This window comes from Pteropus medius, unplaced genomic scaffold (assembly GCF_902729225.1).
Source record: "Pteropus medius unplaced genomic scaffold, Ma_sr-lr_union100, whole genome shotgun sequence".
Taxonomy (NCBI): Eukaryota; Metazoa; Chordata; class Mammalia; order Chiroptera; family Pteropodidae; genus Pteropus; species Pteropus medius.
This window is the reverse complement of record NW_024344378.1, coordinates 16,200,722-16,223,973: the sequence shown is the minus strand read 5'-3', so window position 1 is coordinate 16,223,973 and position 23,252 is coordinate 16,200,722.

Here is a 23,252-nt window from a genome sequence, read left to right as displayed (position 1 = left end):
TGTGCAAACTGATTTCTAAATGTATTTTTAAACTTTATTAGCAGTAACAGATTTTTGCAACATACCCCAGATTCCCTCGTGGATCACCTATGCCGCAGCCAAGAACAGGTTTTCCTGAGACACAGATGAAAATATACTTTTCTTTTAGGAGCTTCTATCAGGAGGTGAGTAACAAACTGTCCTACTTTTTCCATTGATTCTAGTAGTCTAGCCCTTTAAAGATAAGCCATAGAAACATGAATTAACATTGACTCAAAGCAAATATGATAGATTTTTCAAACCTCTTTGAACTATGTTGAAATTAGTTACCTGAAAGGTATGTCTTCTTGACCAGTCACCCCTAGATCCCTTTCCTCAGGTATTAATAGCTATTAAAACATTCTTTAACTAGAAAATGTTTAATAAGCAACAATCAATAATAACCACATGAAAGTGACTGACAACAAATAATCCAAGTAGTAAATAGTTTCTGGTTCTCAAGAAAGAAATTTCAGTAATGTTAGCTTTGTTAATGAATATTCTTATATTTTGTAAGCTATATGTTTCAACCTTTACATTTTTACTTTTCTTGAAATCATAACACCCTGACATATTCATAAATGGTACTGTGCTTGTATATTATTTAGATATATAGCTAGTTCAAAGTAACAGTGCAGATTTGCACACATTTTCCCCACAAATTTTAATTTCACTGTGTGTTAACTGGATTATGACTAATTAGTAAAACGTTGCATACTACATCTTCAACAGCAGGAGACACTACAGAGTCATTCTGAGCTGTTTTACAGAACTGGCTCTGCAAGTTAGTCTTCATTGAGAAAGGGAGCACCTTTATTGAAGAGCTTAGCATAGAACTTAGTTTTTAACGTTTTCTGTTCCTTGTTCTGAGAAAACTACAGATTTTAAAGAAAAATAAGTTGAATTAAACATTTGTTTTCCTCATTATAGTATGTAGGAGGACTCAGAAGTACCAACATCAGAAATGCTATTGAACAACTACTTTAAACGAAAGGTACTATTATCAACCCCGCTTTCAGATTAGGCAGCTGAGATTTGGGTAATTTTAGTATCTGGCTTGTTCACTTAACTGAGCTAGTAAGTGATAGAGTCAGGCCTTGAAAGCCTAGGTTCAATTCCCAGGGTCTTTCTAAGTATCCTGATCAACATGATACAAGCAAAGGAATGGCAGAATTGAGAGCACTGGCAAATGCTAAAAATGGTTTAAAAGTCAGTGCCATCTGAAATTCAGAATAAAAGGAGCTAAAGTATGACTTTTTATTAGCTCCAGGTAACTGCCTTGCCAATGTCAAGCCATCAGTAAAATCATCATCAAAGAGGAATACACAGTAAATACACAGATTTCTTTACCCTAATGCTGAGATTCTGATTCAATGAGTCTGGGATAGGTCCAAGAATCTGGGTTTTTAGCATTCACACTAGATAATACAATACACATGTTCAAGGGCTATACTTTGAGAAATTTTTCTATAGAAAATCAAAAAGGTAAAGCCTCATATTACCTATTCATCATCTTAATATTTCTAATGTCAAAAATCAAATGGAATCAATTATGATATTTCTTGTTAAACCTAATTCTAAAATTATTAAGTTAAAAAGTCATATTCAAAAGAGATTTAATAACCTGTTTAATAATCTTTTGCTAACTGATATTACCAGGAATTTAGTCAATGTGATAAGATAGCATCATTGTCCTGCAGAGAAAAAAAATTTGACATATACTCAAAACTAATCTTTCACTTGAGGAAAGTATATAGAGGAATGCCCAAGAGGTTGGAAAACAGGTTTTTGGATCTCTTTTATCCTCACGTGCTGCAGTTACATATTTCAAGAAGGAACAACAGTGACATTTCAGATATCTCCCCCTGCCCCCATATACTCCTGTCCCCACAGGAGCACAAGGAGCTGTTCTTGTGCTACCTTGCTAAAGGCAGAGGTCCTCCAGGCTGTCATGAACTGGAAGTAGCTGTTAGCATAAGTGAGAGAAGCTGACTTCATGTATGTTACCTTTTACCTAATAATTTCTTGCAGTACTAAAGTGATCACTGACACACAATTTTAGGTAGTATATTCTCTTGGCTTTAAGTACAGGTCATGAAGTGCAGGTTATCATAAAATATGGAGGATAAAGAATGGAATTAAATGACATATAAAAAAGGAAATTTCAGAGATGTATAGTCTGTGTGTGTGTATGTATGTATATATATATATATATATATATGTATATATATATATATATATATATATATATATATATATATATATCTCATTATGGTAGAAGACAGAAGCTGGTGCGTGCAATTGTTTTTAGTATTAAAAAATCAAATCCAAGACCATCGATTGGTAGGTTTGGTCTGAATATTTATGAGCTTTGCAAGACATGAATAGCAAGATCAATAAAGCAAAACCAGGATTTCCCAGAAATGGTAACAAATAAGCTTAAAAATCTGCAGTTATTCAGAGACTTTTGTCTTTGGACCCAAACTGAGTTGAATACTCATTCAGATATTGCTGGAAGAAGGCATTTACAACTGAGTCTCCCCATCTACTTAAACATTTCCAGCCTTCATTATAATCATCAGATCTAGAAACATTTAATCTATACCGTTTATTCTTTTTCTGCATCAGGGTCCTTTTTAATAAAAGCAAAACAAAATTGAGAAGGGAAGAAGTGTATTCCAAAGAGACCTTGGGATATTGTTATTTTCTATTCATAGCCAAACAAAGACTGAGCAGCCCCTTATTGTGTGACTGTTTTATCAAAATCACATTAATAAAATTGAAGATTATTTTTCTTCAAGGGTGAATCAAACCTAGGTTGTTCATTTCCCCCAATAAAGAAGTTTAAATATAGATAGGGATTTCACTTAAACTTGGCCTAAAAAAGTTAACAGCCCAGCATTCCATAACCTTCTACTTCTGGCAATGTTATCTGACTCAGGTAAAGGAAGTTTATTTTTTTAAAAGAAAAAGCTTTGCCTTAGTGACGAGTCTTTTAATGATGTACATTTTGTCTGATGTATCTCTAGGTAAGAGTTCTTTCTGTTCAAAAATGAAATCCACATAGAAGGTAAGGTGAAGATGCTAAGCCTTATTCAGAAGTTATGTAAGGAAAGTGAAGTGGCTCTACCCTGTCATAGTGCCATAAAATCCTGTCCATTCTTACAGATGAAATGTCTTCTCCAAAGTTACTGAATAGAAATTCAGATATGAAAGGTAACTTATGCCAGAATCACCCAATACTCCCCACTGTGAGTAATCAATTAAATGGATCCAGCAAAGGTGAATTCTGATTAACAAAATACCAGGAAAAAGAATAATGGAAACACAATGTTCAGAGGCTGGAGGAGGATAATCATGAATGATACAACTGAACAATATCCTGTGTTATATGACAATATAAGAGCACTGATAATGAGGTGAAGCCTATATGGAGAAAGAACATAAAAAAATAGAACTAAAATTGAATACATGTAAGTATAATGTATAATTTCATAGTCAAGAAATCATATTGTAAGAGAATATCTGATAATTTGGACTTAAAACATATTAAATACAAAAAGTTGATAGTCTGATCTCATATTTGTATAAAAATGATAAAGCACACTTTCAGAAGACCTTTGACCAGTTAGAATACTAAACACTAATGGAATAAATATGTATCTTTCTCATGTTTGGAGCAGTTTTCCTGAATATCTTTTTGGTTTTGATCTTACAAGAATGCAAAGTCCCCACTTGTAGAAATTAATGATTTGCTGCTGCTGCTGCAAAGACAGTGAAAGTACTAGCTCTCAAGAGCAGGGCCCAAATCTGAATGATTATCCAGATTCCAAGAGAGTTTTCAGGCTCTTGGAGGCCTTTGATCTGTTTTTTCCTGAAATTGCAGAATTTTCAGCATCCCTGCATGGCCAGATCAGAGTTCTTAACATTACTTAAGCCTTCAAATGCCTCTAATCCTTCTCTCAATTTTTTTTATATTTCCTGAATCTCTATTTTTTACAGTAAAAAATGTAACATAGATGTTGAGTCAGTTACTACATCCCTCTCAACAAGTAGATGATTGATAGGTGATATACATATTTATATAGATATGATATTTATATATAAATCTGATAGATAAATAATACTAGTTGTTGTTAAGGACATGATTCAATGAGAAATAGCATGGGAAGAAATATAAATTGTTACAAAGATTTTGGAAAATAATTTGACATTTTGAAAAGTTGAAAATGCACATATCTTACCAATCATTATCTCTCAGGCATTTACACTGTGGAGAAACTCTTGCATCAGTCTACCAGAAGACATGCAACTAAAAGAGCAAAATCCAAAACAAACCAAATGTCTGCTGAAAAAATGTATAAGAAATTTAAGTATATTTTGATCTAGCTTTAGGATTGAATAAACTAACTACATGTATCAAAATAAATAAATTGTAACAGTTTTGCTTGATAAAATAAGTTACAGTAGGTTATAGAGTCTAAAACCATTTATATAACGTTCGAAACAATAAAAACTAAACGTTATTGCATATGGAGTATGTGTCTCTTGCTATGATTTTAAGTAAGAGAATAATAAAAAAACACCTGCTGAAAATAGTGGTTATCCCTGAGGGGAAAGGAAGGGGACGATGTGGCCAGGGAAGGACGCAGTACTTCAGTACTGTTCTGTTTTTCAAGCTGTGGGTGAGTACACATGTGGCTATTAGATTATTTTTATACCTTATATATTTCCCTATATATTTATTGAATATTTCAAAATAAACAGATTTATGATATTATAGCAACGATTTTAAATTGTATCAGAAATCTGAGTCCTGAACTAAAAAGAAAATATATATAGTGATAGACATGATATTTGACTAGAAGAATGGTATTGACAGAGAAAATACTGAATATTGCTTATATCTTATAAAGTTATAATTCTGATTCATGGTAAGTACTTATGTGGACTATTATTCTCCTCTTTTCCATTATGTCAAACTAAGGATTTGGCTTTGGGGTAATTATGAAGCAACAGAGCACATTAAGAATGTGAGAGTATGTGTTAGCATGAGCTCGAATCTCAGACCTGAGTCACTGGGTATGTAACTTGCCAAGTTTCCACTTTGTGCCCGTTTATCTTTAAAATTGAGATAATGGTAATGTTATTGTGAGCAATGAATGAAATCAAATCAAAGAACTGTTTGATTTTCATGTGCCAAGCACCGTACTGAGTTCCTTATATATATTAATACAACTATCAACGTGACAGCAGTGCTAGTTTCCTGAATGATTCTGCTCGCCTACTCTTCCTTCAATCCATCTATTATTAACAAACTTAAGCTATTAATAGGAAAGCTTGAGGTTGTTAATATCATCTATAATCACCTGTTTTAAGTATCTCTTCTCTCATTTCTAACCTTCAATTGCTTTGTTTTTATTGAGAAAAAAAATTGGATCTCGGTCCTAATGATTAAAAAGAAAGGAAAACACATGGAAAATCTTGAAACAAAACCATCAGAAAGATCACATGCATGTTTCTAAAATTAAACAATCTGATTAAATGCCAGGCTGAATTTGGCTTGCAATATGTTAGAAAAAGCAAAGATTGTTATGAGGCCAGCTTAAGGTCTAACTATTCACTGCATCAGAAAATAAGTCTTCATCTCAGGCAGAACCCAGATATGTCCCTTTGGAACAAACAGACTTAACCTCAAGTTCAAACAGGATTGGACATAAGTAAAAATTCTCAATAAGTATGATTTTGTTTCCTCAAGTGAATACACTAAGTACCACCTGTATTTAGCATGGCCCTTGGTTAATATTTCAGAATGACTTTCTGGAGGCTTCAGATTGAGTAAACTGTATTTGAAGAAACACATAATTGTAATGTCATCACAGCAGAATTTTCTTGAGTTCCTAGCTTAGATGCAATACATCTTGCCACCTATTAACAATAAAAAATAAAAGGAAAATAAAGTTGGAGGGCTGAGTTTATTTAAATACAGCTTACTGTAAAGCTACCATAATCAGCACAGTGTGGTATTGGTTAAAGGAATAGACGAATAAGTGGAACAGAACAAAAAGGACAGAAATATACCTCCATAAAAAGTCAACTAACCCTTGACAAAAGAGCAAAGACAAATGAAACTAATAGTCTCTTCAACAAATGAAACAACTGTATATCCACATGCCAAAAAAAAACCCAAAAAACATGAATCTAGATGAAGACCTCACACCTGAAACAAGATAACTCGAAATGGATCATAGACTTAACTACCAAAAAAACCCCTAAAACTTAGCAATAACTGAGAAGAAAACCTAAATACCTTGGGTATAATGATATCTTTTGAGACACAACACCAAGACCTAATCCGTGAAAGATAATTTATAAGCTGTACTTTATTAAAAATAAAAATTCTGATTTACAAAAGACATTGTCAAGAGAATTACAAGATAAGCCACAGACTGGAGGAATATATTTATATTATAAACTGTTAAATAACTATTATCCAAAATATGTAAAAAATAAATAAATAAATAAAAAACCCTCTTAAAACTCTACAGTAAGAAAAAAAACAATTAAAAAAATGAGATATAAAACTGAAAGCAGCAAACAAAAAAAACTCAGACACAGATAACAGTATAGTGGTTACCAAAGGGAATGCGGCAGGGGGTGGGGTGGGGGAAGTGGTCATAGATAATAGTAAAAGAGATTAAATAAATGGTAATGGAAGATTTGACTTTGGGTAGTCAATATACAGATGATGAATAATTGAATTGTATACTTGAAACTTATATAATTTTATTAACCAATGTCATCCCAATAAATTTAATTAAAAAATAAACAGCCCAAAGTCTTTAGAAGATATACAGATAGCAAATAAGCGTATGAAAATGTTTCACATTATATGCCAGAGAAATACAATTTGAAATAGCAATCAGATACAATTACCAAATTAGAATGGCCAAAATTTGGAACACCAACACCACCCACTACCATGGCTGCACACCTGGGCCCAGCACAGAAGAAACAAGCAAGATGCTTATTTCCCAGTTTCTGTCTAGAAAGAGCTTAAGTACATACTTTCCTAGGTGCTGCCTGATGGCCCACTCTCTAATTAGCCTGCATCAAAATGCTAACTGATCCTTCCCTTTGGAACACTGACAGGTCTCAACATGTCATCAAATACTGGAGTTTTTAAGAACAAAGGAAGTGGATGTACAGTCACAAGATTTGAATAAAAATTAGGAGTTTGGGCCATGCTAATGGATGAGGTTCAACTATTACATGACTAGAAGGGTGGATGTTGTTTCTAATGTGCCAAAACCTATACAGAGTCAAGGAAAATGAACAAAAGATTATGTTTTAAGAAAAAAAAATCTCTGGAAACAATGAAACAGATATAAGTGATTTACTTGATACAAGTTCAAAATAATAGTCATAAAGATGGTCATTGAGGTCAGGAAAGCAATGGCAAGGACAAAGAGAATTTCAACAAAAAGATGAAAAATAAAAACTATCAAATGAATCATCAAAGAAAGCATCAAAGTATTAAATCACAGATACAATACAATAACTGCAAATACTATGACTGAAAAATTCAATAGATGGATTAAACATCAGACTAGATCGAGCAGAAGGAAGGATCAGAAAACATTGGCAGTGGACTTGATACAATCAGAGGAACAAAAAGAAAAAGAGAATGAAAAGGTATGACAATAGCTTATGGGACTAATGGGAGACTGTAAAGCAAATATTCATATTAAAGTAGTTCCAGAAGGAGAAAAGAAAAAGAGAGAAAGGGGCGGGAAACTTATTCAAAGAAGTAGTGGCTCATAACTTCTCTAACTTGGGAGAAGAAACAGACATCCAGATCTAGGAAGCACAAAAAACACTAAGATGAAATTAAAAAGGCCCACATTAAGATGCATTATAATTAAACTGCCAAAAGTTAAAGACAAGGAGAGAATTTAAAAGGGAAAGAGAAAAGCAACTCGTTATATTCAAAATAACTTCCATACAATTATCAGCACATTTTTCAGCAGAAACTTTTCATACCAAGGGAATGGATGCCATGGCATATTCGAAATACTGAAAGAAAAAAGAACCAAGTAAAAATGCTCTACCCAGCAAAGTTTTTAATTGAAAAAGCAATTTTTTTCAGACAAGCAAAAACTAATAATTCATCACCATACACAAGCTTTAAAAGAAATATTAAAGTGAGTTCTTTAAGATGAAATAAAAAGAGGCTAATTATTAATAGGCAACCATATGGAAGTATAAAAATCAGAGATAAAGGTAAATATTAAATTTAGAATACTCTGAGGTTGTCATGGTGGAGGGTAAATCACTCTAAGTGAAAAAGAAAGGTTAAAAGACAGAAGTATTAAAAATAACTGATAATTTGTTGATACATTATATTTAAAAGATACAAATTATGACATCAAGAACATAAATTGTAGGGGAGGAATATAAAAATGTAGAGCTTTTATATGTATTCGAAGGTAAGTTGTTATCAGTTTAAAATATACTGTTATAAATATGTTTTATGTAAGATGCATGTTAACCACAAAGCAAAGGCTTATAGTAAATACCAAAAGATAAAGGAACCAAAGCATGCCACTATAGAAAATCATCAAATCGCAAAGGAAGCAAGAAAGGAAAGAAGGAATAAAGGATTTACAAAACAATTGTAAAACAAGGAACAAAAAAGCAATTGTAAGTCTACATTTACCAATGATTACTTTAAATGTAAAGGGACTAAATTTGACAATCAAAAGACAGAGTAGATGAATTGGTAGAAATAAGACCCAATTATCTACTGCCTACAAGAGACTCACTCCACTTTAAGGACATACTAATAAATGTGTAGGAATGAAAAAAAGATATTCTATGCAAATGGAACCAAAAGAAAGCAGGGGAGTTATACTTGTATCAGACAAAATGAATGTTTTAAGCCAGACTAATAAGAGATAAAGTCATTATATAATAAAGGGGTCAATCCAACAAGGTTATATAACATTTGTAAATATTTATGCACCCAACACAGGAGAGATAAGTAGAGTGCATAAAATTATTAGATCAACAAAAACATTCTGTATGATATAATAATGGATATGTCATTCATTATACATTTGTACTAACCTATAGACTATATAACACCAAAAGTGAATCCTAAGGTAAACTGTGGACTTTGGGTGATTATGATTTGTCATTGTTGGTTTATTCTTGATAAAAAAAAAATATCTGGTTAGTGATGTACATAATGGAAGAATCTAGTCATGTGGGATAGTAGAGGATATATGGGAAATCAGTGTACCTCTCTCTCAATTTTGTTTTAAATCGAAAATTGTCCTAAAAAATAAAGTCTTAAAAAAATAAATAAGGAAAAATGAAACCACTACATATAACTAAGTCAAAAATGCTTCTACTGTTGAATAAGTTACATCACGGTCACATTGACTACATTATGTGAAGACGATGGAGTGTATATTTTTAAGGAAAGTATGTCTTTAAAGGAAGAACTCTTCACAAAAGTTCTGTTTGAATACAGCGTAGCTTGAATGACCATGATATCTCAAAGCAGCTTTGACACAGATCCACATATCAAGGGTGTTATTTTATATATTTCCTTGTGTCAATAGCCATAAAGGCCCAGAAAAAAAGCTCAACTCATAGTAATAAAAACTCCACCAATTTTATTTCAATTCCTCTGTATTTGCTCCTTGAAGGAATAATATTTGCTTGTAAATTAAATAACTCATGGTCTGTGAGTGATATGTACACAATGTGTGTACTGACTGTATCAGTAAAATAGATCACAATAGAAGCAATCTATTTGCATCCTCCATTTATTTGATATAACCTGCCTCCCACACCCTACTTGGACATTAACTAGCCCCAGTCACCACTGTTACATTACATAATACCCCCAGCTGATTTGGCCCCTTGAAGTGACAGAACACTTCTGGCATGGTTTTCATTACATCCACTATAGTGTGAGCCAAATCAGCTTTAGTAATGAAGTCTGAATAGAACGTACCCATAGAAGCTATTGCTATGTCCAATTCTAGGTTAAGAAAAGCACTGTACTAAGTAAGAGATCTAGTTTCCACAACACATATCCAGAGAGGCCTGGTGATTCATCTGGAAATTCAAGAAATTAGTCTTGTGGTGACTAAGCTAACAATACTGCATTGTATATTTGAAAGTTGCTAAGAGAGTAAATCTTAAATGTTCTCAACAACAACAACAAAAACCTGGAAATTATGTAAGGTGATGGATGTATAACCTTAATGTGGGCATCATTTCACAACATATACATGTATCAAATCATCACATTATATGCCTTAAATTTACATAATATTATATGTCAATCATATCTCAATAAAGCTGGAAGAAAAGAAGATAAATCTTAAAAACAGCCAACCAAATATTACATCTAGAGAAACAGTAAAAATGAAAGCTGGTTTTAGAAACAATGGAGGCCTGAAGGAAAATGGAATGAGATCTTTAAAGCACAGAAAGAAAAAATAAACTGTCTGCATAGAATTCTGTATCCTTAAAAAAAAAAAAAAAAAGGGATGACTCAAGGAATTAAAAACCCAGATAGGTAGGACAATGTTCATTGTAGCATTATTCACAACCAAAAGGTGAAAACAATCCAAGTGTCCATAGATGAATGACTAGATTAAAAAAAGTGGTATACCCACACAATGTGATATCATTCTACCTTTAAAAGGAAGGAAATACTGATACCTGCTACAACAATTTTGAAAATATATGCTAAGTAAAATAAATGGTAAGTAAAATAATATTGTATGATTTCACTAATATGAGCCAAATTCATGAAGACAGAGAAAGTAGATGAGAGAGGCTGAGGGCAGAGGGGGATATGGAAAGTATTGCTTAATGATTACCAAGCTTCTGTTTGAGGTGATTAAAAAGTTTTAGAAGTCGTGGTAATAGTTACCCGATGTTGTGAATGTAACTAATGCCACATAATTACATACTTAAAAATAGCTAAAATGTCAAATTCTGTTAAATATATTTTACCACAATTTTAAAACTTAATAATATAATATATATAAAACTATTGAATTGTACATCTTAAATGGGTAAACTATAGCATGTGAATTACATTTCAATAAAGCTGTTAAAATTTAATTTTCTAATGAAAAAGGAAAACTCTAGATCAGTCTTGATCAGAGAAGAGAGCCAGAAAAAAAATACCTCAACTCTCCTCAACAGATTTTTCAGTGGGCAGACATTAGTTTTATACAGCCTGTCCCAAGTCATCTCATGTGACTGAGAAGCCACAGTGGTTTCCTGTAAAACTGCCTAACTTCAATTCTTTGTTCCTATGTACCAACTTTACATCTCCTTATCCCTTTCTTCCTTCCCACTTCTGCACTGTTGAAATGTAAACTTTACTTCCAACTGTTTTCTAGAGGACCCGGGTCAAGACAGACTCGGTCTTGTGTGTAGCAGATTACTTTGTTTTCTGCACACTTGTTGTTTCCTGCCCCCTCCAGCCCCCAACTGTGGTGGATAGTTTCATATATTTTGAAAGACTCTGACTTATATCTTCTTTTCACCCTCACGGCATTTTCCTAAAACATGAGAATCTGAGCAATTAACATATTTTACAAAGCTCTAAAGTGCAGAGGAGTTGATGCTGCTCCACTCCAAGGAGCAACTTTCAGCCGGTTGATGCTCCCGTGTTTATTGGACATTTACCAGAGGGAGACATTCTGTATGTTTCTCAGAAGTACCAGTGGAATCTAAACCCTTGTTGCCCTCAGCAATGACTTAGATCTCACCTTTAAATTTTATTTTTCTCTCTCTGTTCCATCACTCTTATTTCGTGGAATAACCTTTCAATTAACTGCCTTCACAAATACCCTACTTTTAAGATCCTCGATTAGGAAGGCCTAGACAGGTTGAACCCCCCACCCCCAGGACTGGGTCCCTCACTGCTCAGTTATCAGTTACTGCTGGCAACAAACGGTGTGATGATAACCTCTGATGTGTGATACAATATCACATCCACCTTTGATGGATTAAAATGAGGTACACTTAGAAAAGAAAACTAACTTATGTATTAGTTCTGGCACTTGAAAGGTATGTTGCAATGGTTATTATAAAGATTAGGAGGTAGCTGGCTTTTGTTAAATTTCTTAAAACATTTGAAGATAGAGGAGGACAGGCTCAGGTCTTGTAAACTAGCAGAGCAAAACATAAAGTCTAAAAAATCTTGGCATAATTTAAAAAAAAAAAAAACCTTCAATGATGCCAGTGCTACACTGAAATTAGGCTCAGAATTTAAATGTTAGAACAGCAAAGGAGATTGCATTCAATCTTGACAGATATCCCAGGGTAAAGGAACCTTGTATGAGACTTAAGATTTTTGATTAGGGTAGAAATGTCTAAGTAGATTCCTGGGAAACCTCCAGTTTGTCTGAAGCACACCACTAAGCCATTCTTGGCTTAATAGTGACTATCCTCTTTAGGACAAGATTGGCATTAGGAGGTGCCATGAAACTTCCTAATGTCAATGAAAATAGAAGAGGCCAGTTAGTAAAACTTAACAATCTAAGGCAAAGTGGACTTTTTTTTTTAATGGAAAGTAAGGATGGAGCAGCGACCAGGATGCCTTTTTGTCTAGCTATCTCTGGCACTAATAAACCATGGGTTTCTTGGGTAAGGTAGTGAGGCAACTGAAAGGGTACTGCTTTCTGTATAAACAGAAAAATGAAAGATCTTATAAGAGGCTAATGTCAAAAGTCATAATGGAAAAGTGTTTCTCTTCCCAGTTTTTAGACAGTTTCCAGCAATTGAATAGAAGGCCATTTCCTACTTAGGTAGAGACCCTGAAATATCACTAAAAGTTAATACAACAAACAACCTTTCAGCCCTTCTCTGAAGGGACATTAAGCCATTAAACATACAACTGTACACTGGAGAGAATTTACAAGGAGTTATGGATACAGAGTCTGATCTGGCATTGATGCAGGGGACTCAAAATTTCATCATGGACCTCTGATTTGATTGGAGGCTTATGGAAGACAGTGACAAACAGTAATATTCAACATCCATCTCACAGTGGAGGCAATGCACCTTCAGATACACCTTACGGCTATTTCTCCCATACTTCAAAATTAGAATTGACTTCACTATCCATTTATGTTAAAACGTAATAAAGTGGTATAGAGGGAATGTACCTCAACATAATAAGGGCCACATGTGACAACTCCACAGCTAACATCATACCCAACAGTAAAAAGCTTTTCCTCTAAGATCAGGAAGAAAACAAGGATGCCCACTCTCATTGCTCTTATTCATCATTGTATTGGAAGTCCTAGTTAGAGCAATTAGGCAAGAAAAGAAATGGTACCTATATTAGAAAGAAAAAAAGAAAACAGTATTTGCAGGTGACATGATATTATGCACATCATAGAAAACCTTAGCAACTCCACCAAAAACTGTTAGAGCTAATGTACTCAGTCAAGTTTCTGAATATGAAATCAATGTACAAAAATCAGTTGCATTTCTATACACTAATAAAAAATGATCAAAATGTTAAAGAAAACAATTCCATTTACAATTGCATCAAAAAGAGTAAAATACCAAAGAATAAATTTAGCCAAGGTGATGAAAGACCTAAACATTGAAAATTATAAGCTATTGATAAATGATATTGAAGAGGTCACAAGTAAATGGAAAGGTATTTCATGTGCATTGATTGGAAAATTATATTGATAAAATGTCCATACCACCAAAAGCAATCTACAGATTCAATGCAACCCTTACCAAAATACCAATGGCATTCTTCACAGAAATAGAACACAGTTTTAAAATTTGTATGGAACCAAAAAAAGGCCTGGAATAACCAAAGCAATCTTAAGAAAAAATAAAGCTGAAGGCATCACTACCTGATTTCAAACTATATTACAAAGTTCAAGAGATCAAAATGACATGATATTGGCATAAAAACAGAAACATAGATCAATGGAACAAAATACAGAGCCCAGAAATAGACCTACACATATATGGCCAATTAATTTATGACAAAGAATGAATAATATATAGTGGGAAAAATGACAGTTTTTCAATAAATGCTGCTGAGATAACAACAGCCACATGTAAAAGAGTAAAACTGGACCACTATCTTACAGCATGTACAAAAACTAACTCAAAATGTGTTAAAGATTTGAATGTATGAACTGAAAACATAAAGCTCCTTGTGCAGTAAGCTCCCTTTGGTTTTGGTGATTTTTTGAACATGATACCACCCCAAAGGAAACAAAAGCAAAAATAATATATACAAATAATAAACAATATATCAAACTAAAAATTTTCTTCACAGCAAAGGAAACCAACAAACAGAGTAACCTGTGGAATAAGGAAAATGTTTGCAAACTACATATCCAATAATGGGTCAATATCTAAAATATACTAGGAATTTATACAAATCAATAGCATAAACGCTAATAACCCAATTTAAAAAGGGCAGAGTTATCAGCTGATTTCTCAAGAGAAATTTTGCATGTCAGAAGGAATTGGCACAAAATATTTAAAGTGATGAAAGGCAGACACCTATACCAAGATTACTCAGCAAGATTACCATTTAAAATCAAAGAGATTAATAGTTTCTCAGAGAAGAAAACGCTACAGAAATTCATAAGAAAAAAGAATTACAAAAACAGAAAACAATTAATAAAATGCCAATAACTACATACATATTAATAATTATTTTAATGTAAGTGGACTAAATGCTCTAATCAAAAGATACAGGTGGCTGAATGGATTTAAAACAAACAAACAAACAAAAAAAGGCCTGTACATAAAAATGTACAGGAGACCCACTTTATTTTTTTTAATTTAATTTTACTAGTTTCAAGTATACAGTACATTGGCTAGACATTTATATAGTTTATAAAACAATCCCCCTAATTGTTCTTTCTCTTACAGGAGACCCACTTTAGATCAAAAGACAAACACAGACTGAAAGTAAAAGGATGGAAAAAATTATTTAAAGCGAATTTTAAAAAAGCTTGGGTAGTAATACTTATATCAGACAAAATAAACTTTAAAACAAAGGTTGTAACAAGAAACAAGAACATTTCATAATGATCCAACAAGAAAATATAACTTTTATAAACATTTGCACACCCATCATAGGAACACCTAAATTTATAAAGCAAATATTGATGAACATAAAGGGAAAGATAGATGGCAATACAGTAATAGTAGGTGACCTTAACACTCATTCACATTGATGGATAAATTATCCTGACAGAATATCAACAAGTAAACAGTGGCAATAAATGACACAGACCAGATGGAGTTCATTGGTAATTTTAGAGCATTTCACTCAAAAGCAGCAAAATATACTTTTTTCAAGAGCACATAGAACATTTACCAGGATACACCACAAAAGAAGTCTCAATAAATTTAAGAAGACTGAAATCATATCGAGCATCTTTTTTTTTTTTTTTAATCACAATAGAAACAAGAAAAAACCTCAAATAAAAATACTAACCTTAGACCTAAAGGAACTAGAAAAAGAAAAATCAAGCCCAAAATGAGTAGAAGGAAGAAAATAATAAAGACCAGAGCAAAAATAGTGTTTTAAAAATTTAGAAAAGATCAATGAAACCAAGAGCTGCTTCTTTAAAAACACAAACAAATTTGATAAACCATTAGTGGGACTCATTAAGAAAAAAACAGAGGGCCTAAAAGAATAAAATCAGAAATGAAAGACAGAAGGACAACTGACACCAAAGAAATACAAAGGCTTATAAGAAAATACTACGAACAACTATATGACAAAAATTGGACTACTTAGAATAAAAGGATAAATTCAGAGAAGATGTACAATCTTCAAAAAGGGAATTAGGGTGAAGATGAATACTGAAGAGATGAATAACTACTAATGAAATCAAATCAGTAATCAAAAAACCCCAACAAATGAAAGTCCTAGACCAGATGGATTTACAAGTAAATTTTACCAAACTTTCAAAGAAGAATTATAACCTATTCTTCTCAAACTATTCCAAAAAATTGAAGAGGAGAGAAGGCCCCCTAATTTATTTCACGGGTCTAGAATAAGACACTACAAAAAAAAAAAAATATATGCCGAGATACCTCATGAACATAAATGCCAAAATTCCCAACGAAATCTTAGTATACCAGATTCAACAATGCATTAGAAAAGATTATTCACCATGATCAAGTGGGATTTATTCCCAGGATGCAGGGTTGGTTCAATATCCACAAAACGATTAATGTGATACACCATTTGAACAAAATAAAATCATATGATCATATCAATAGATACAAAAAATAACGACAAAATCCAGCATCGATTTATAATAAAAACCCTCAGCAAAGTGGGAATAGAAGGAACATACCTCAACATAGTGAAGGCTGTATACTACAAACCCACAACTAACATCATATGCAATGGTGAAAAGCTAAAAGCTTTGTGACCACTAACAAGAAAAAAATGTTCACTTTCACCACTGCATTGCCAGAGCAGTCAGACAAGGAAAAGGAGTAAAAGGCATTCAAATTAGAGAGGAAGAAGAAAATCTGTCGCTATGTACTGATGACATGATAATATATAGAAAACCCTAAAGATTCAATGAAAAAAACTACTAGAATAAATGAATTCAGTAAAGTAGCAGGATATAAAATTAATATTCAGAAATTAGCTGCATTTTATACAATGATAATCATAAGAAAGAAAAATTAAGAAAACAATCACTTTTACAAGTGCATCAAAAATAATACCTAGGAATAAATTTAATCAAGGCGGTTAAAAAGCTATACTCAGAAAACTATAAGACATTAAAAAAAAATGAAGATACAAATAAATGGAAGGCTATATCATGCTCATGGATAGAAAGAATTAACATTGTTAAACTATTTATACTACCTAAAACAATCTGTAGAATGAACACAGTCCCTATCAAATACCAATGGCATTTTTGCAGAACTAGAACAAATAATCCTAAAATTTAAATGGAACTTCAAAATACCCACAAAGAAAGCGATCTTGAGAAAGAACAAAGTTGGAAGTTATTGCAATACCTGATGTTGGTATTTAAAAATGCAACTACACTACAAGGCTATAGTAATCAAAACAGCATGGTACTGGCATAAAATAGGCACATAGATCAATGCAACAAAGAGCCCAGAAATAAACCCATGCCTATGGTCAATCAATATACGACAAAGAAGGCAAAACTATACAATAGAGACAGTTTCTACATTAAATGCCATTGGGGAAACTGGACAGACTCATGCAAGAAATAAAATTAGACAACTTTTTTTACACCACATACAAAAATAAACTCAAAATGAATTAAAGACTTAAATCTAAGAAACGAAGTCATAATACTAGAAGAAAACATAGGCAGTAAATCCTTTGGCATAGCTCTTAGTAATATGTTTTAGTTATGTTGCCCTAGCAAGGGAAACAAATTTAAAATACAAACAAATGAAAGTCCATCAAATTTAAACATTTTTGCTAGGCAAAGGCAACCACCAACAAAACAAAAAAACAACCTACTGAATGGGAGATGATATCTGCCAATGATATATCAGATAAGGGTTTAATATCCAAAATATATAAGGAACTCATAAAACACCAAACAACAAAACAATCAGATGAAAAAATGGGCAGATGACCTGAATAGACATTTCTCCCAAGAGGACATGCAAATGGTATGAAAAAACGTTCAACATCACTAGTCATCAAGGAAATGCAAATTAGAACCACAGAGAGATATCACATCACATCTGTCAGAATTAGTATCATCAAGAAATCAACAAATAGCAAGTATTGGCAAGGATGTGGATATAAGGGAACTCTCGTGCACTGTTGGTGGGATTGTAAATTGGTGTAGCCACTACGGAAAAGAATATGACAGGTCCTCAAAAATTAAAAATGGAACTACTACTACATGACCCAGCAATTCCCCTTTTGGATATTTATCCAAAGAAATCCAAAACGCTAATTGAAAATATATATGCACTCCTATGTTCATTGTAGCATTATTTACAATAGCCAAGATAAAAAAGCAACCTAAGTGTCCATCAATAGATGAATGAAGAAAGAACATGTGGTACATATATACAATGGGATATTATTTATCTATAAAACATGAAATCTTACCATTTATGACAAAGTGAATGGACTTATGCTGAGTAAAGTAAGCCAGATAAAGATAAATATCATATTATTTCACTTATATGTAAAAATCTACAAACAAAACAAAACAAAAACTAAAAAATACAGAGGACAAGTTGGTGGTCACCAGATGGGAGGGGGGTGTGGGAATGGGTGAAAAAAGTGAAATGTATTAAGAAGCATGAATTGGTAGTTATGAAGTAGTCACGGGGATATAAAGTACGGCGTAGGGAATATAGTCAGTGACATTGTAATAACTAAGGATGGTGCCAAGTGGGTACTAGACTTATCAAGGAGATCATTTCATTAATAATGTAAGTATCTAACCACTATACTGTACACCCGAAACTAATATGATATTGAATGTCAACTGTAATTGAAAATAAAAATTGAGAAAAAATAAAAATAATAGAAATTATCAATTTTAAAAAGTCATGGGGATGTAAAGCATAGCATAGAGAATATAGTCAATAATATTGTAATAACTATGTATGGTGCCAAAAGGGTACTAGAGTTATATTGACGTGATCACTTTGTAATTTAAAAAAATGTCTATTCATTGTTATACAACTGAAACTAATATAATATTGTATGTCAGCTGTAATAAAAAAAAAAGTAATTTAAAAAATGAAAATGTGCAGAGGATCTAAATAAACATTTTTCCCCAAAAAATTACAAATGGGCTGCAGGCACATGAAAAGATACTGAACATCACTAATTATGAGAATGCAAATTGAAACCACGGTGTGATATCATCTTACAACTGTTAGAATGGTTATCATCAAAGTCAATAAATAAATGTTTGCAAGGATGTGGAAAAAAGAAAACCCTCGTGTACTATTGATGAAATCGTAAATTGCTGGAGACACTATGGAAAACAGTACGGAGTTTCCTCAAAAAATTAAAAATAGAACTACCATATGATCCAGCCATTCCACCTGTGGGTATTTATTTGAAGAAAATGAAAACACTAACTCATAAAGATATGTTCACCCCACCATGTTCACTACAGCATTACTTACAATAGCCAGTATAGGGAAAAAATCTAAGTATCCATCAATGGAAGAATGGATAGAAAAGGTATATGTATGTACAATGGAATATTGTTCTGCCATAAAAAAGAAAAAAAATCTTGCCATTTGAGATAACATGGATGGACCTTGAAGGCATTTGCTAAGTAAAATAGACAGAAAAAGACAAATATCATATGATATCACTTATATGTGGAATCCAAAAACAGAGCAAAAACAAAAACTGAGCTCATAGAGACAGAAAACAAATTGGTTGTTGCCATAGGCAACAGGGGATGGGAGTAAGCAAAATGGGTGAAGGGGGTCAAAAGCTACAAACTTCCAGTTAAAAGTAAATAAGTCATGGGAATGTAATATACAGTATGGTGATTATAATTAACACTCTATTACATATTTGAAAGTCAGTAAGAGAGTAGATCCTAAATGTTCTTGTCACACAAAAAATGTTGTAACCATGTTGACTGATGTTAACTAGACTTATTGTAATGATCATTTTGCAACATATGCAAATATTGAATCATTATGTTGCATACCTAAAACTAATATAATGTTATGTCGATTACACATAAATTTAAAAGAATAACAAAAGGCCCAGATTCAGCAACAACATATGAATTAGATGAGAACATGAAAATAGTTATTACAACTGTAATATATGTTCGAAAAGTTAATTATAGACATGGAAGATATAAAAAGAAGAAGTCTAACTTTTTGTTATATAAACTACAATTATTGAGAGAAGAACAACTGGATAGGGTTAATAGCAGATTATACATCATAGAAGAAATGATTGGTGAACTTGACATAGCAATAAGAACTAATCAAAATGAAATGCAGAGAGATAAAAGACAAAAAAAAATTACAGGGCACACATGAAAATCTGAGACAACTATAATTGGCTTAATGTGTGGATAATTGGGGAAATATTTGTAGAAATAATGTCCCTCAAATTGCCAAATTTGATGAAAACTATAAATCTACAGATGCAGGAAATTTGATGAACCCCCAAGCACAAGAAACATAAAGAAAATTTCAAGACATACCATAAATCAAATTGCTCAAAACTAGAAGAGAAAATCTTAAAAATGGTCAATGAAAAAGATATTACAAAGAAACAAAGATAAAGATGACAGTAGATGCCTTGTCATAAACAATGTAAGCCAAAGATAGTGGAGCAACATCTTTTAAATTGGGAATGAGCAGATCGAAGGATTATAAAGAAGCATAAGAAAAATTCTGAGAGTGATGGATACATCCGTTAGCTTGATTATGGTAGTGGTTTCACTGGCCATATACAGATGTCAAAACTTTTCAAGTTGTATAACTTAAATATGTGCAGTTTATTGTAGGCCACTTACGTGTCAACTAAGCTATTAAAAATAAATGTATAAAAATAAATTCACTTTCACCAATAATCAAAATAACAATGAGATTCCTTCCTGTTTCATGTGCCTGAATGTATGATTTTGATCTTAATGATTGATGAGCCTAGTGGTCTAGTAAAACATGGCATTCAGACAATTCAATGGGCTTATGATAGAAACAGCCCTTTGGAAAGCAATCTGGAGGTCAGCTTCAGAAAATCTGAAACATTAATTCCATTTCTGATCATCTATACCAAGAAAATAATCTCAAATATAGAAAATATTTAATCCACAATTATTTTCAATGCAGTTTAATGAGTAATAGTCTAGAAAATAGACCCAAGCCAAATAGCCTATACAATAGTTCAGATAATGGTCTGTAGGCTACACTGAAAATAAGCAACACATTGACTTTGCACAACAGAAGTTGATTTGTCCCTCACACCAAGATGCAGGTCAAGGGGCCCTTCTGCCTCTGTTGATCAGGGATCTAGCCATCCTCCACCTCGTGATTCTTGTATCTCAAAGCGGGCATTGTGGCAGGGAAAGAGAACATGACAAACTCAAACCTTAATTGCTTCTGATTGGAAGTGAACCACATTGTTTTACTCACAGACCATTAGCCTGAACTTGTCACATGTCCCCTTACCTGAATAAAAGGGAGGCTATTTCACATCATGGAACACTTGGAATAGCATTACAAACTCTGCCATAACACACAAGAGAGAAATTGCTTTTTAAAATCTTGCCTGGCATAGCTTTACCTTGGATATCCAACGAATATGTAGAAATTTAAAATAATGTTTAAAAAAACCTTGTAATGACATGAAAAAATGCTTTTGCCAGGATGTTTAAAAATATATATATAATAAACTTGCATATGACACTTATTAGTTTTATATCCATCAATTTCTATAAATATTATTTTGTTCATATGTAAAATTCAGGTAGTAATAGCTTTTGTTGGATTGCTGTGAGGAAAGGAAAAGCTCTGTGTTGAACTCGGCTTAGTGCCTAAATTTACAAGATGGTCAAGAAATAGCAGCAATTTTTAAAATTTATTTGTATCTATAGCACTCATCACCTAACATTTTATATACTCAATAATTCTTCATCCTTTCCTGTACTTCAAAGCTTTCATCTGAAATTATTTTTCTTCAGCCTAAAAAACTTCCTTTAGGATTTCCTACAGTGTGAATCTTCTGGTAATAAATTTGCTCAGCTTTTGTTTGATTGAAAAAGTCTTCATTTTGCCTTCACTTTTGATGAATATTTTTGCTAAGTTTAGAGTTCAAGATTATTATTATTATTATTTTTTTTTTTAGTGCTTTAGAAAAGGTAATTTTATTGTTTTCTGGGTTCCACAGTTTCTAGTTAAAAGTCAGACATCTGTTTTATTGTTGCTCCTTTGAAGATAATGTATCTATTTTCTCTAGCTGCTTTAAAGTTTTTTTCTTTAACTTTGATTTAAAAAAATTTGAGATATCTAAGTGTGATTTTCTTCGTATTTCTCCTATTTAGGTTTCATTGATCTTCTGGAAGGTGTAGGTTGAGATCTTTTATCCACTTGGGAGATTTCTCAGTCATTATCTCTTCAATATTGCTTCTTCCTCATTCTCTCTCCTCTCTTCACGGGTTTCCAATTAAACACATTGGAAGATGTGACCACATCTCACATGTCTTTAACATCCTGTTCTATTCTTCCATTTTATTCCACTCTGTGTCTCGGTTTAAATGTATTTATATTGACCTGTCATTGAATTCACTAATCCTGTTTTCTATTGTGCCCAGACTCTCTTTAAATTCATTCAATGGATTTTTATTACTGTATATTGTATTTTGATATGGAACAACTATTTTTAAATTTTACAAGTAATAATTGGAATCCTATATGTTTCCTTATTTAACTACAGTTGCTTTCATTTTAACACTTTTTAATAGTTAAGAATTCTGTCTCAACTTGGCTATCTGAATAAACCATGATTAACTTACTTTTATCTGTTTTTTTCTTAGTTTCTTATTAACTCATTCTTTTAAAAACAATGATTTAGAATTTTAATTGGATGTCATTCAAGTGGAAAGTCTGTAGAGTCTCTGAAAGATAATTTTTTTCCAAATAGATTTCCAAAAGATGGACTTAATCTTAAAAAAGGTGTTTTTTTTAATACTTTATAAGAACTAGTCTATTTTTGTTTTGCTCTTACTCTTAGGATGTATACCTCTGGGAACTTTCACAAGAAACCCACAGTGTTTATAATAAGCCCCTCTAACTTGGCGAGGCTTGAACCAAACCATGTCTCCTTATCTCTGAGTATCTATTTAAATTTCTGTTCGGCTTCAGACCGTACCAGTGGCTGCTTCCACTGGGTTTCTTAAAGTCTTCACCTGTACAGGTACAATTTAATACTCACCCATGATTTAAGAGGAACTTTCATGTAGAGTTAGAATCTCCCTTCCTTTTCAACTTCTCCTTAAGACCCCAGTTTCCAGTTTCTATGACAGCTCCATGTCTCTGTCCACTGAGACTGCAGTTTTTTCCCTGGACTTTTACTATCCATGCTGTGGTGAATTGGGGAGTGCCCTCAGAGGAAAAGCCAAGTAAATGTGGAATTTACCTAGCGCATTTCTGTTTTTTTGAGTCGTATTCCTCATATT